Source organism: Dromiciops gliroides, chromosome 4, assembly GCF_019393635.1.
Source record: "Dromiciops gliroides isolate mDroGli1 chromosome 4, mDroGli1.pri, whole genome shotgun sequence".
Taxonomy (NCBI): Eukaryota; Metazoa; Chordata; class Mammalia; order Microbiotheria; family Microbiotheriidae; genus Dromiciops; species Dromiciops gliroides.
Genome location: NC_057864.1, coordinates 134308911 through 134322771, shown reverse-complemented (window position 1 = coordinate 134322771; position 13861 = coordinate 134308911).

Below are 13861 nucleotides of genomic sequence, written 5' to 3'. Positions count from 1 at the left end.
GGCAATTTTTGGACAAAGAAATCAAAGCTTTCTATAGTCACATGAAAATGATCTAGATCACTATTGATCAGAGAAATGCAAATTAAAACAACTCTGAGGTATCACTTCACACCTATCAGAGTGGCAAATATAACAAAAAAGGAAAATATTGCATGTTGGGGGGGGGTGTGGGAAAGCTGGGATGCTAATTCACTATTGGTGGAGTTATGAATGGATCCAACCATTCTGGAGAGCAACTTGGGACTATGCCAAAAGGGCTATAAAACTGTACATACCCTTTGATCTAGCAATACCACTGTTAGGTTTATATTCCAAAGACATCCCCAAAAAGAGAAAAAGAGCTATTTGTAGAAAATATTTATAGCAGCTCTTTTTGTGGTGGCTGAGGAATTGGAAATCAAAGGAATGCCCATCAATTGGGGAGTGGCTAAACAAGATGTGGTATATGATTGTGATAGAATATTATTGTTCTATAAGAAATAACAAGCAGGATAATTTCTGAAAGGCCTGGAAAGATTGTATGAACTGATGTATAGTGAAGTGAGCAGAACCAGGAGAACATTGTGCACAATGACAGCAATATTGTTAGATGAAGAACTGTGAATGGCTTAACTATTCTTAGCAATACAATGATCCAAGAAATCCCAAAGGACTAATGATGAAGCATATTATCTACTGACATTGACTGAACACAGACTGAAGCATGCTATTTTTTACTTTCATTTTTTCTTTTATTCAAGTTTTCTTATACAAAATGATGAATATGGTAATGTTTTGCATAATTGCACATGTATAACCTATATCTGATTGTTTACTGCCTTATGGGGTGGGAAAGGGAAGGAGGGATAAAATTTGGAACTCAAAACTTTAAACAAAAATGTTAATTATTTAAAAAAATAAATTTGGTACATTTCCAAAACAAAGGAGTTCCAGATGCTTGAGTAAAAAAACCAATAGTCTATAATGATTCTACCGTCATAATCAATAGATAGTCCTCATAGCACTTAGTATGTAGCAGAATGCTTTGCTCATATTGGCAACTTATGAGCTCCTCACTAATGTGTGTTATCAATTAATATCAGGCAGCCAATTAGTTTTTATAAAGGAAATATTTACCAAGGTGGTATCATAAGTTCAAAATATTATCCCCCAAAGTCTGTGTTACACCTTCCTACTAGTACACAATGGGTTTAGTGGGCTCAGGCTTGACTGGCTCTTGTCACAAAGGAGCATTTCACAGATCCTGGCTCCTGGAAATCTTTTTCTCCACTTCATGGAAATACTTGTAAATTTCTCCCTACACATGGGGTGGCTTTTCTGTTTAGGCTCTTTGTGGAACCCTTGTAGAGTCTTTCATTATTGTGTCTAGTTCATTTTCACCTTCCCTTGCACATACTGCTTTCAGCTCCTGCTATACTAGGGGAAATTGCCAGGATATGGATGAAAAAGTCCAAATCCACTGGTGGCTCTCTAAAATTCACAAGGTCTTCTTCTGGCCAAGGGGAAAGAAACTAAGAACAAGGACAAAACCATGTCTAGGGATCTTATTTTTCTCCTTATCCCAAACTATTTCTTAGCAGGGATTGGATGTTTATTCTCTCTGCTGCCAGATGCTTAATTTCTAGGATTCTGAACTGGTCTCCCATTTTATACAAATCCACAGGACATGGAAGCATGTGTAGACAGGGTAGCTCATGCTCCTAAAGTGATAACTCTGCTGAATCACTTCTCTGAATCAAATAATGCTACTTGCTGATCCTCCAGTTGCATTCCTCACAAAGTTACTGATGCCTTGTCACTGGTCTGATGATGTTCTGAAGCAATAAGCTATTGTACTGCAAGCTAACTGTGTGGTATTCCATGGGCTTGTTTCCAATGAACTTCTCCTTCAGGTTCTCTGCCACTCTCGGTCAGGTTGTAATTCTTATGCAGCCTTCTCACAAGGAGGGATCTTTACTTTTTTAGCCATATCCTAAGGCTATTTCAGCTCTTTTTGTGAGTTCAGGTGCAGCTGAACCCAGTCAGCAGCAAAGCCTGCAGAAGCTCTCAGGCTTAGATAGTCTGTCTTTTTAACTCCTTTGATTCGTCCTCAACTGTCACTCCCTGTCCTCGCTTCATTATTTTATTTGCCATGAGAAAAATGTTTAAACTTCTTTTAACCTCTATCCAATCCTATCATGTTCATTCAAATCATCTCAGGAGCTTCACTTAGTAAGACTAAAGGGAGTTGTCTACTTTTCGTTCTGCATTCCCATTAGCAGCAAAATCAGTGCCTTCCATAGGTATGCTTTATACCCTTATGATCATGTCATTGGGGACATAGATTATGTCATCTTTCATCTTTCCACGGCCAGTGTCCTGTACATGGTAGGTGCTTAATACAAATTTGAACTGAATTTCATAAAATCATGAAACACATTAAAAAAGTGTTAGACTGACTTGCAGTAACTTCTTGTCTTTTTCAAGACTACTTTTAATTTTCATGTAAACCTAATTTAATCTGCATACAAATTTTGGTATGATGTGGTCCAAGTCTGTACATATATAGCTTTGTTGGGGTCACATTACCACTCTGTGACAGGAAGTAGAGCTAACTTTGTGGCAATTGAAAGTTAACTTTATAAAATATTAATGTCTAAGATTCATATAACACTTCCAGATTTTTTCAAAGCACTTTTATATACATTATCTTCACATTGGCCCTGTGAAAGGTAGGGCAGAATTTCACATTCTACAGATAAAAATTTGAGGCACAAAGAGATCAAATGACTTTCTTATTCTCATGTTAGTGGCGTCACTGGTCTCCCTGTTTCCTTTCACAGCTTCTTTTTACTAGGACAGTGTAATATAGCATAGATCAGTATCACACTGGACATTCTTGAGTCAGAGGACTGGACTCAAATCTCACTTCTGACACTACCTGTGTAGTCTTGGACAAAGCACTGAACCTTCCTTAAATCTGTTTCTTTATCTGTAAAATAAAGAGGTAGACTAGATGGTCTCTGGGGTCCCTTCAAGCTTTAAGTTTATGATCCTATGAAGGAGCTGACAATTCATAGTAAAAGGGAAGCATCATTAATTTATACTTAAAATTAATGTTTAAATGATCTTGTTGAAAGATGATGTGCTTTTCTTGCAACTACATTTCTAACTCATTTAGCTTATGATTGAGAAAGATGGCTGACTACTTTTCTGACACTCATTTAAAGCTAGCCATTCTCCCAATTTGTATTTGGGAAATTTTTTGTTCTACTCTGAGTAAGGCTGGTAGAATAGAAAAAACAAACACACACACTGAAGTTAGAGTTACTGGACCTGAGTTTGAATCCCAGATTTGCTACGTATCAGACTTCAGCTAGTCACTTAACTTCTATGGTTCTCAGTTTCCTCAGTTATAAAATATGAGGGGGTCCAACTTGAAGACCTCCAAAATCCTTTCCAGCTTTATCCTAGATGAGTTTGTTTTAAGAGACGTCCTTTTTCTGTCAAGTTCTCCAATTTTTCTAAATTATTTTGCAGGGTTAACTTTCTTATAGCAAGCCCTTTCCTTTTAATTGAGTGCTGCTTCTTACCCTACTGGCTCAGTAACTTCTCTTAAATTTAATATGAAGGAGAAAACATTTAGCCATCTTCTGTGCTTTAAATTCCTCAGAGGGAAAACCCTTCTCTATAATGATCTCTTATCCTCCATTATTAGGGTTTCAGGAGGAATCTAACAGGGGAAAACAGTTCATCACTGAGGTTGCAATATCCAACAAATCTACTTAATGTGCCCATATTAGAATTACTAGACAGTGGTAATTGGTAAATGCCACTTTTCTCAACCTAAAACCTAAAATTCCCTATTCTTTGTGATTGCATATTGTTAAACAAAATTTTCAAATCTGTAGTAAAGCTGTCAGACAAAGGTATTAGCTACTCAGTTTTTTTCCTCCTGCCAAAGTTCAAGAGCCGGTAAGCTTCTTGGAAGAGTGTAATGTCTATCATGCTGTGACAAACTATTATATACTTAATATTTGCTTTTAAATAAGTAAAATATTCTTCAGATGCTGTTGGTATATCCTGGAATACCCTAGTTCCCAAAGAATAAAACCCAAAAACCATACAAAGGGGAATGGAGAAGTGCATTGTGAACAAAAGGCAAGATATTACAAAAGGGGAATGATGCATGAGAAGTGATCTAAAGGACACCATCTGAGAAATGTAGGATTAGCAAAGAATATAGGCCTGCTACATAGCAAAATTCAGGAAAAACTAATGGAAAACTCATGTGCTCCATAGGTATTCTATTCATGCCAAGGGAATTCTAGGAGGGCTTCTCATACATCAAATGAATCCCTTTCCATAGATGGATGTGGGGATGGGAACAAATCACATGGAGGAAGAAGTCATGGATGGGTAATGATTGGATGGGATTCACTGAAGGGAGAATACACATTGATGAGGTCACAGTTTCATTGGATTATAATGTCAGAGGTGGTAGACTACTTGAGTCTTTTTTATATGCCTGGAGCTGGCTGAGGACAATTGGCTAAATCCAAAAATTAAGTATGAAAATCATTTACATAAAGTTGAGTAATACAGCTCAACTTCCTTTTTTCCATCCTGCCTTTTCTTCATGATCCCTTCACATGGAAAAATACATATATCCATAGCCTTTTCCACTTATCTATCAGGGGTTTCCCTTGTCTTGAAGAAAACTTTAATAGTTATTCTTGAGTCGCCTCTTAATCTTCCTCCCATAGTAGTCTCCTTAGTAACATAGGACAGCATGGGTCTTCCAGTGGTGTGGTGGTAAATGTTTAACAACCAGCTCTCTCTCAAAAAAAAAAGTATATAGGACATGCCTTTAAGTTTAATCTGCATCATTAACATGTTTTTTTTTTTTTTAGGCAATGGGGGTTAAGTGACTTGCCCAGGGTCACACAGCTAGTAAGTGTCAAGTGTCTGAGGCCAGATTTGAACTCAGGTACTCCTGAATCCAGGGCCGGTGCTTTAACCACTGCGCCATCTAGCTGCCCCTAACATGTTTTTTTAAAAATAACTTTCCTAAGTCTAGAAATCAGCAAAGCAATAAATCGTCTAGATTTTTGGTATTTGCCAATTTCTGAGGTATAAATGCTCACGCTAAAAATTTAACAATTGCCTTTCCTAAGCAGTTTTGAGCTGACTCCCACATACCACTGGTTACCTTATAGAAGGAGCTGCTATCTGTTGGAAACACTGACTTTAATTGCACTTGCTCCTAATTGTGTTCTCTCTGTCTCCATGTAATTTGAAAGAGGAGTTCTGTGCTCTACCTATCTAGAAACCTTAAAGTTCTAGGGACACCCAGACCTACATGAATGGCTAGAGTTGACTCAAGAGGATAATTAATAGCCCTGGAAGGGAGAAGCAGGTGGCTAGTTTAAAATGATGGGGAAGAATGAAAGGACAAGTTTGATGTAGAGATTAATGGATTAGTTTCAGCATTGTCTTTGCATCCCCATTGCTTAGCATTGTACCTAATACATAGTAAGGACTTAAGAAATGCTAATCAAAAGATCAACAAGTTGAAAAAACAAGAACTACGAAGTGTCTTGTAACTCTCACTTTTACTGTCTTTTATCCTTCAGTGGAAAACAAGGGGAAAGGTAAAAAGTAAAAACATATCTGTTGACTTGAATTCGAATTTCTTCAAAGGAAAAGATCCCTTCATTTGAAGCTTTTTGTGGAAAAAGGAGATTTAAAAATCCTTTTGGTTTTGGACTAAAAGAAAAGGAACAGGGCTGGACTACATTCATAAAACAGGTTAGGCAAATTCTCATGATACCCAAATGCTGAACAGAGATTCTGTGGAGTTAGGGCACTGCTGCCCTCTTCGCCTCACTTCATCTCCCTTCTCCCAAAGTGTAGAAAACATCTAATTGGCCTTGGAGGGAGACTGATTCTGAAAATATGCAACTTTTGGAAGACAAAAGGCGGTAGGGAAATGTGATTTAGATAAAGGAATCCCAAAGGTGCTTTAGTGACTTTCTGATCCAAGCCCCTCATTTTACAGATAAGTAAACTGAGACCTAAAGTGGTTAAGTGATTTGTCCAAATTCATACAATGAGCCAGAATTAGATACTATCCAGATTAATTGTGGGTTGGGGGGAGGGGCAAAGGGGGGTGAAGTGAAGGGTAACAGGGTCAGCTATGTGTCACAGTGGATAGAGCACCAAGTCTAGAGTCAGGAAGAGTCATCTTCCTGGGTTCAAATTTGGCCTCAAATGCTTACTAGTTGTGTGACTCTTGCCAAGTCACTTAACCTTGTTTGCCTCAGTTTCCTCATCTGTAAAATGAGCTGGAGAAGGAAATGACAAACCATTTCAATAGCTTTGCCAAGAAAACCCAAATGAGGTCATGAAGGCAGGCACAACTACATTCATTTATTCATTCATTCATTCATTCATTTAATTTTCTGTTAATGTATCTATGTATGTATGTATTCATCTATTCATTTATTTATTAATTTATTTATTCACTCAACCATTTATTTATTCATCCATTTATTTATTTATTTATTCATCCATTCATCTATTTATTCATTCATTCACTGATCTATCTATCCATTCATTCATCAATTTATTTATTTGTTTGTTTATTTAGCTATTTATTTATCCATCCATCTATTTATTTGTCTGTTTATGTATTCATTCATTCATTTGTTTGTTTGTTTATTTGTGGGGCAATGAGGGTTAAGTGATTTGCCCAGGGTCACACAGCTAGTAAGTGTCAAGTGTCTCAGGATGGATTTGAACTTAGGTCTTCTGAGATCCAGGGCCGGTGTTTTTTCTACTGTGCCACCTAGCTGCCCCTCCAGGCACAACTCTAAAAAACAAGGAGAGAACTTTCTAAATAAAATCCATACAGACTCAAAATAATTTGAAAAGTGGCTTTTAAATGATAAGTGCCTTATCATTACCATAAGGGGCCATAATGGCATGGTGGATAGGGGAGGGTCAGCCTTGGAGTCAGGTAAACCTCTGTTGAACATCTACCTCTGAAACATATTGGCTATATGATCACAATGTAGCTTATCTGTACTAGCAGGAAACTCTATAATGTTACAAATCACAGAGGAGTTCTTATTCTGCTTTGGTAGAGGGAGTTTCCACCACATAAATTCCCTATGCTAATAAATTATAGGTCTAGATACTGAAGCATAAAAACTCCCAAACACTCCTACCTGTATTGTGGTATGGAGAAATGCCCAAAAGACTTTAGGATCATAACTTTAGAGCCAAAGGGACCTCATTTCTTAAAGGAATGTGAGGACCAGAAAGGTTAATACTCTGTTCTCTCACCTCCAATTCTTGATTTCTCTGGCCTCTTTCAAGATTCTGCTCAAATCTCACTTTCTACAGGAAACATTTTCTAGTCATCCCCCATCCCCCTTAGTGCCTACCCTCTGAGAGTGTTTGTTGTTATTCAGGCATGTTCATTTCTTTGTGACCCCATTTGGGGTTGTCTTGGCACAGATGTAAGAGTGGTTTGGCATTTCCTTTTCCAGCTCATTTTACAAATAAGGAAACTGAGTCAAACAAGGTTAAGGGATTTGTCCAGGGTCACACAGCTAGTAAGGGTCTGAGGGCAGATTTGAATTTAGGAAGATAAGTCTTCCTGACTCTAGGCCCAGCACTCTAATGCACCATCTACCTGCAGCTAGGTGGTGCAGTGGATAAAGCACCAGCCCTGGATTCAAAAGGACCCGAGTTCAAATCTGGGCTCAGACATTTGACACTTAATAATTGTGTGACCCTGGGCAAGTCACTTAACCCTCATCCCCCCCCCCAATTAAAAAATTTAAAAAGTTTTAAAAAATTAAAGAGTACCTTCCACTTAAACTGTACATGTCTTCTATATATATATATATATATGGCACTTTCATATTGTCTTCCCCATTCAACTATGAGCCCCTTGAGGGAAGGGAATGTGTTTTTGTCTTTCTTTGTGTCCCCAGGGCTTAGCAAAGTGCCTGGCCCATAAAAAACACAAAGAATATTTGTTGACTGACTGAATCGCCCAAGGTCATACATCTAGTAAGTGAAAGAACTGGATTTGAACTCAGGTTTTCTAACTCCAAAATACAAGAGTCTTTCTAATGCCGTTACACTAAACTAAAACTTTTTCAGTTGATGATGGTGGAAGAGTCCATTTCTGAAATTTTTGCTAAGGTCTCAGCATTAAAACATTGAAAGATTATGAAAATTTATGGGAAAATTGGACAGCAATATGGAAGACAGATTTAGAGCAGCATCTCAGGTCTTATGACAACATAAGATAATAGATAAGTGACTTGGAAATAAAAGGTCAGGGGCAGCTAGGTGGTGCAGTGGATAGAGCACTGGCCCTGGATTCAGGAGGACCTGAGTTCAAGTCCAATCTTAGACACTTAACACTTACAAGCTGTGTGACCCTGGGCAAGTCACTTAACCCCAATTGCCTCACCAAAAAAACAAACAAAAAAACAAAGAATTAAACTCACACACACACACACACAAAAGAAAAGAAATAAAAGGTCAAACCCCTCTCTTGACCCCTCCCCCCCACTTCTTCAGGAGGGGAAGAGGGGTATGTGGAAGCAAGTCATGATGGTGGTGACCAGGACCTGATTAACTAGCAGATTCAGTCATTGCCTCCCAGGCCTGCCCACAGCTTCTGAGGACCTACTCCCTGTTGGCCCTGTGCCATGGGGAGAAGGCAATCATGGCCAATCATGCCCAGGGAAGAGGCTGCCCGAAGGGTGAATGTGATCAACCCCACCAGTCACCTCGACTTTCCTCCCAGAGGGCCCAAGAGGCCAACAGAGCTTACAGCAACCACAGGTGATATACAGATCATTCTGAAGACCCTCCAGCAACAGACTTTTAAGATTGACATCAAGCCTGAGGAGATGGTTAAGGCACCGAAAGAGAAGATTGAATCTGAAAAAGGAAAGGATGCCTTTCCAGTAGCAGGCCAAAGATTAATTTATGCAGGCAAAATCCTCCACAATGATACTGCTCTTAAAAAATACAGAATTGGGGCAGCGAGGTGGTGAAGTGGATAGAGCACCAGCCCTGGAGTCAGGAGGACCTGAGTTCAAATCGGGCCTCAGACACTAAACACTTACTAGCTGTGTGATCCTGGGCAAGTCGCTTAACCCCAATTGCCTCACCAAAAAAAAAAAAAATACAGAATTGATAAGAACTTAGTGGTGATTATGGTGACAAAACCCAAAGCGGCAGCTACTTCAACACCATTATCAGCTACAACTCAACAATCAAATCCTGCTGACACTAATACAGTTAGTTCATCTATGGCAGCATTTGTGTCTCAAGCCCCAACCCCTTCCCCTGCTTGGGCTCCCACCCCAACACCTATATCTGTCACTTCAACACCAGCTGCAGCAGTTTGTGAATCTGTACCTCCTAGTGTTCTGGAGGAAAGAAACCAGCAGAAAAGCCAGTATAAACACCTATTGCAATTAGCCCAACTTCATCTGACAGACTTTATGGGCACTGTGGCCATTAAAATTATATGTGGTCACCCTATTTCTGTGCCAAGTTTAGGGAAAATTATTTGGGGTTTATCATATATTTGTTACTTAGAAATTAGAGGTTACTGCACCAGTTTTTGGAGCAGTAAGCATTTATTAAAGGATATTAAATATTAGTAAAGAGAACGCACATGGCTTTGAAAGATAGGAAAGCCTAGCTAGGATGTAGGGAGGAAAGAGAGAGAACTGGCTCCATGGCTCCCCTTCCAAGTTCCTAGGCCAAGAGACCAATCAGCAAGCTGTAAGTTCCCTGAGGGAAGGATGAGAGGCGGGCCTTACACAATGCTTAAAGCTAATTGGCTAGCATCATTCAAATCTATTGGTTCACTGGATTTGAGGGTGGTTCAGCACAGTCGTGCTGATGTCAGAGCCCAGAGAACAGCTTCTCTGGTGGGACCAAGGCTCTCAGGTGGGTGTGGTTTTGAGTGAGGTAAAATCTTGACTCTGGGCTGGCCTTAAGAAAGGTCAGGCTAGGGGCAGCTAGGTGGTGCAGTGGATAAAGCACAGGCCCTGGATTCAGGGGGACGGGACCTGAGTTCAAATCTGGATTCAGACACTTGATACTTACTAGCTGTGTGACCCTGGGCAAGTCACTTAACCCGCATTGCCCAACAAACAAACAAAAACAAAAATAGAAAATTTTTATAGTAATAGACTATCTTTCCCATCCATTCCCTTCTTTTTAATTTCTACTATCTTTCTAATGTGTCAATCTGATCATATAACTCCTGTGTTCATAGAACTTCAATGACTGCCTATTGCTTACAGGTTAAAATGCAAACTCCGTAGCCTGACCCTAGAGGATTTCCACAATCTGGCTATGACCTAACTTTCTAGCTGTATCCCACACTCTCATCTTTTACCCATTTTATGCTCCAATCAGATTGAACTGTTAACTCTTCCCAGCCTTGTCCTTTTTCTGTCTGTGAACTTTTGCATGCCATTCCCCAGGTCTACAAGGAATTTCCGTTCCCCATCTCAGTCTGTTGCAATCTTTCCCTTTCTTAAAGATCGAGTTCAAGTGCCACTTCCTCTATGAAGTCTTTGTTGTTCCTCTTAGTTAGAAGCTTGAACCTTTAAGGCCATTTTGTCTGATCCCTCCCAAACACTTTATTCTTTTTCAACTTATTTGTATTTGCATTCCCCCCTATCCCTAACGAGATAGTAAACCCTGTGAGGGCGGCAACAGTGTCATGATTCATCTCTGTATCTGGAATTTCTAACTCTTTGTTCTATACATAGTAGGCATTGAAAAAATGATGGTTGAACTGAATCAAAAGGTTCCTTTCTAAGGTGCTTCTTGAGTGATGGAGGACTTACTCATTTAAGCATGCTCCTCCTACAGGAAAAATGCTTGATGAAATCCACAAAGGATGAAATGCCATCTTTAGTAAATCTGCCTCCTATTGTATTTCCTTTGATTGTGATAGAAAATAAATGCCAATGTATGGAAAGACTGAGAACATTATTAGATGTTACACAGGGAATCCAATGCATACATGAACAGGTGTTTCAAAGGCCCTGCTACATAAGCTTTAAAAAAATACATTTTGAAACTTTACATTTGTTGGCTGATGAGTATGTTTCCTAACTGTACTTTTTGCTGACAGGACTTTGTTGTTTTCCCTTTCTCTCTTTCTCTCTCTCTTTTTTTTCCTCCAGCAGGAAGGCACAATCATTCTACAATACTGCCAAATATAACAAACATCTACAGATGGGTTGGTCTGCAGCTGGAGGCTTTAACTTTGTAGTATTTATCTGAAATATCAAAGCCAGCCGAGCAAGGCTAAAACAGAGTGGGCACAATTCACAATGTTTTGGCTCTGGAGCAAATAGCAGTTGAACTTAGTTTTTTCAGCTGAAATGGAATTTATGCAGATGTGCCTTGCACTAAATTCATTAAACAATTACATCCTGGTGCAGTTTTCACATTTTTGTAAAGAATCCGCATAAGCACTAATTAGATCTAAAACAATGTTACTGGGCAAATTACAGTGCTGATTGTTCAAGTAGTCTTACATTCTGCATCTGCTTTGCAAGGATGATGATAATTTAGGTGCAAGCAATACAAATGCTGCTTTTTGTTACATTTAATAGAAATATTTATTTCAAGTCTTGCTATAGATTAATTGATAATGCAGTCATTAAAAAAAACCCTTCAAATATTTTCTTGGAGGTACAACTCTATCTGTGAAAAAATGGTTGCTACAACTTTTTTTAGCCAGTGCAAACTTGAATCTTATGAGAGAATTGCTCTTGAAAGGCAGATCTGCATTTCATTTGGCTGCCAGCATGAACAGGGTGAGCTAAATGACAGGCACAATTTCAGAGTGCAGCATTTGCTCTAAAGACCAGCTTCCTCTCAAACACTTTCCAGTCATAGTGAGTGACTCATGCTAACTGGTTTGGTCAGTGGCTTCAAACTATTGCTTAGCACTGGGCTATCATCTGGCACCTGATGGTTGAGGAGGTGGGTGTAGGGGGGTGTTGCACACTAATTTGCTATTTCAAATATAAGTAAATTTTTAAAAAACGGATTTTGAGCAGAAAAATCTACTCTACAGAAGTGAGAGAATTCAGTTGTTTCTATAGCAACTTTCATGGATTTCATCCTTATTTTGGGCTTGCTGCAGCCCAAACTCACCTCTGTGCGAACTCTGTAGATATGCTTTTATTCTCATAGGGTCATCACATTTTAGAATTGAAAGGGATTTTCCAGGGGTCATCAGTCCAACCCCTGGACTAATCATGAATTCCCCTGCAGTGTTCCTGATAAATGGCCACCCAACCTCTGCTCAGTTTTGTGCTTAGGAAAACTCTCCTTACATGATCCATCCTGCCAGTGTCCCAGATAGCTGCTAGTGCTTGTAAGCATTATCTTAGTCCCTGGGAAAGAGACTGACCTCTTGAATCTCTTATGGTTTCTCCCTTTCCAACAACTGCCCTGCTTTTGTTAATATGATCAGTTCTCACTCAATCTGTATAAGATCTACAAATGACAAAAAGATAAAAGCTCAAAGCTTACAAAGATTAAAGGAAAAACTAACTCAATCAATGCTAAAGTACAATTTTGAAAAGCAACATTGACACCCCCTGGCAGAGAATTTATTTCAATGATTAATTCAGGAAACAAAATGAACAATATGCGATGGACAGGTTATAGCATACTTAGAATTCAATGTATCTGTGATCTCATCATTGGGAGTGGGTTTTTTTATTGCTATAGATCGCAGTCAATCTAGACCTTCTCACACTGTATGAACATAGCCCCAGTTGTCCAATAAATCATCCACAGAAAATATCCCCAATGTTGTTGTTTGTCCTTCGTTCTCTCAAAGAGAACCATGATATCAGGGCGATAACATGCGCTAAATTGGATTTAGGTGAGGGAGGACTGTGCAAGATCACCAACCTCACTCTCTCCTCCAGAGTCATCTGGGTCCAGTGGCAAGATATATATCAGGACGACTAGAGATGATCCTGGATGTTTTAAGGCAATTGAGGTTAAGTGACTTGCCCAGGGTCACACAGCTAGTGAGTGTCTGAGGTGAGATTTTAACTCAGGTCCTCCTAACTCTAGGGCCAGTACTCTATCCAGTGTACCACCTAGCTGCCCTAGATATTCCCAATATGCTTTAGGCTTTTCTCTGTCATTTTACATTTATGGGTACCAGTACAAATCAGACCAACCCAAGTTCATTTCCCTTCATGCATTTCCTCCATGGTTATCTCCTATGCTGCTTCTTACATATAAGTCATCATTGGGAATATTCTGTGCCTGTGACCAACTTTGGATGACATACAACTTTGATGGTTCAAATACATAGTGTTTCATGATTCCTAATCATGCAACATCCCTGGAAGAACATAACTATATTTCACTTGCAATTGATGAAACAAAGTTCATACAATCAAAAATTTTAAATTTCACATTTCCTCATTTTTGTGAATTAATTTTCCAACCTTAATGCCACTAGAAAAGCAAATCAAAATCCCTCCATTCTCATTTTTGAAAAAAAATTCACACTGGATTTTTGTTAAAGAAGAACAATTTCAAAGAGACATAGACAGCTAAGAAAGGTGTTGATTCCTAGATACTAAATCAGGGAGTCTAAAAATGCTATGTTGCTTGAATTTGAAATTGTCTTTTTCTGTTTGTTTGTTTGAAGCAGGATTTTGTAAAATGCCTTAAGTACCTTAGAGGAATAATAGCAGCTTGAAGGCAGGGAAAGTGTTGGGTTTGATATAGGTATCCCCAGTACTTAAGACAGTGCCTTGCATATAGCGATGCTTAATAA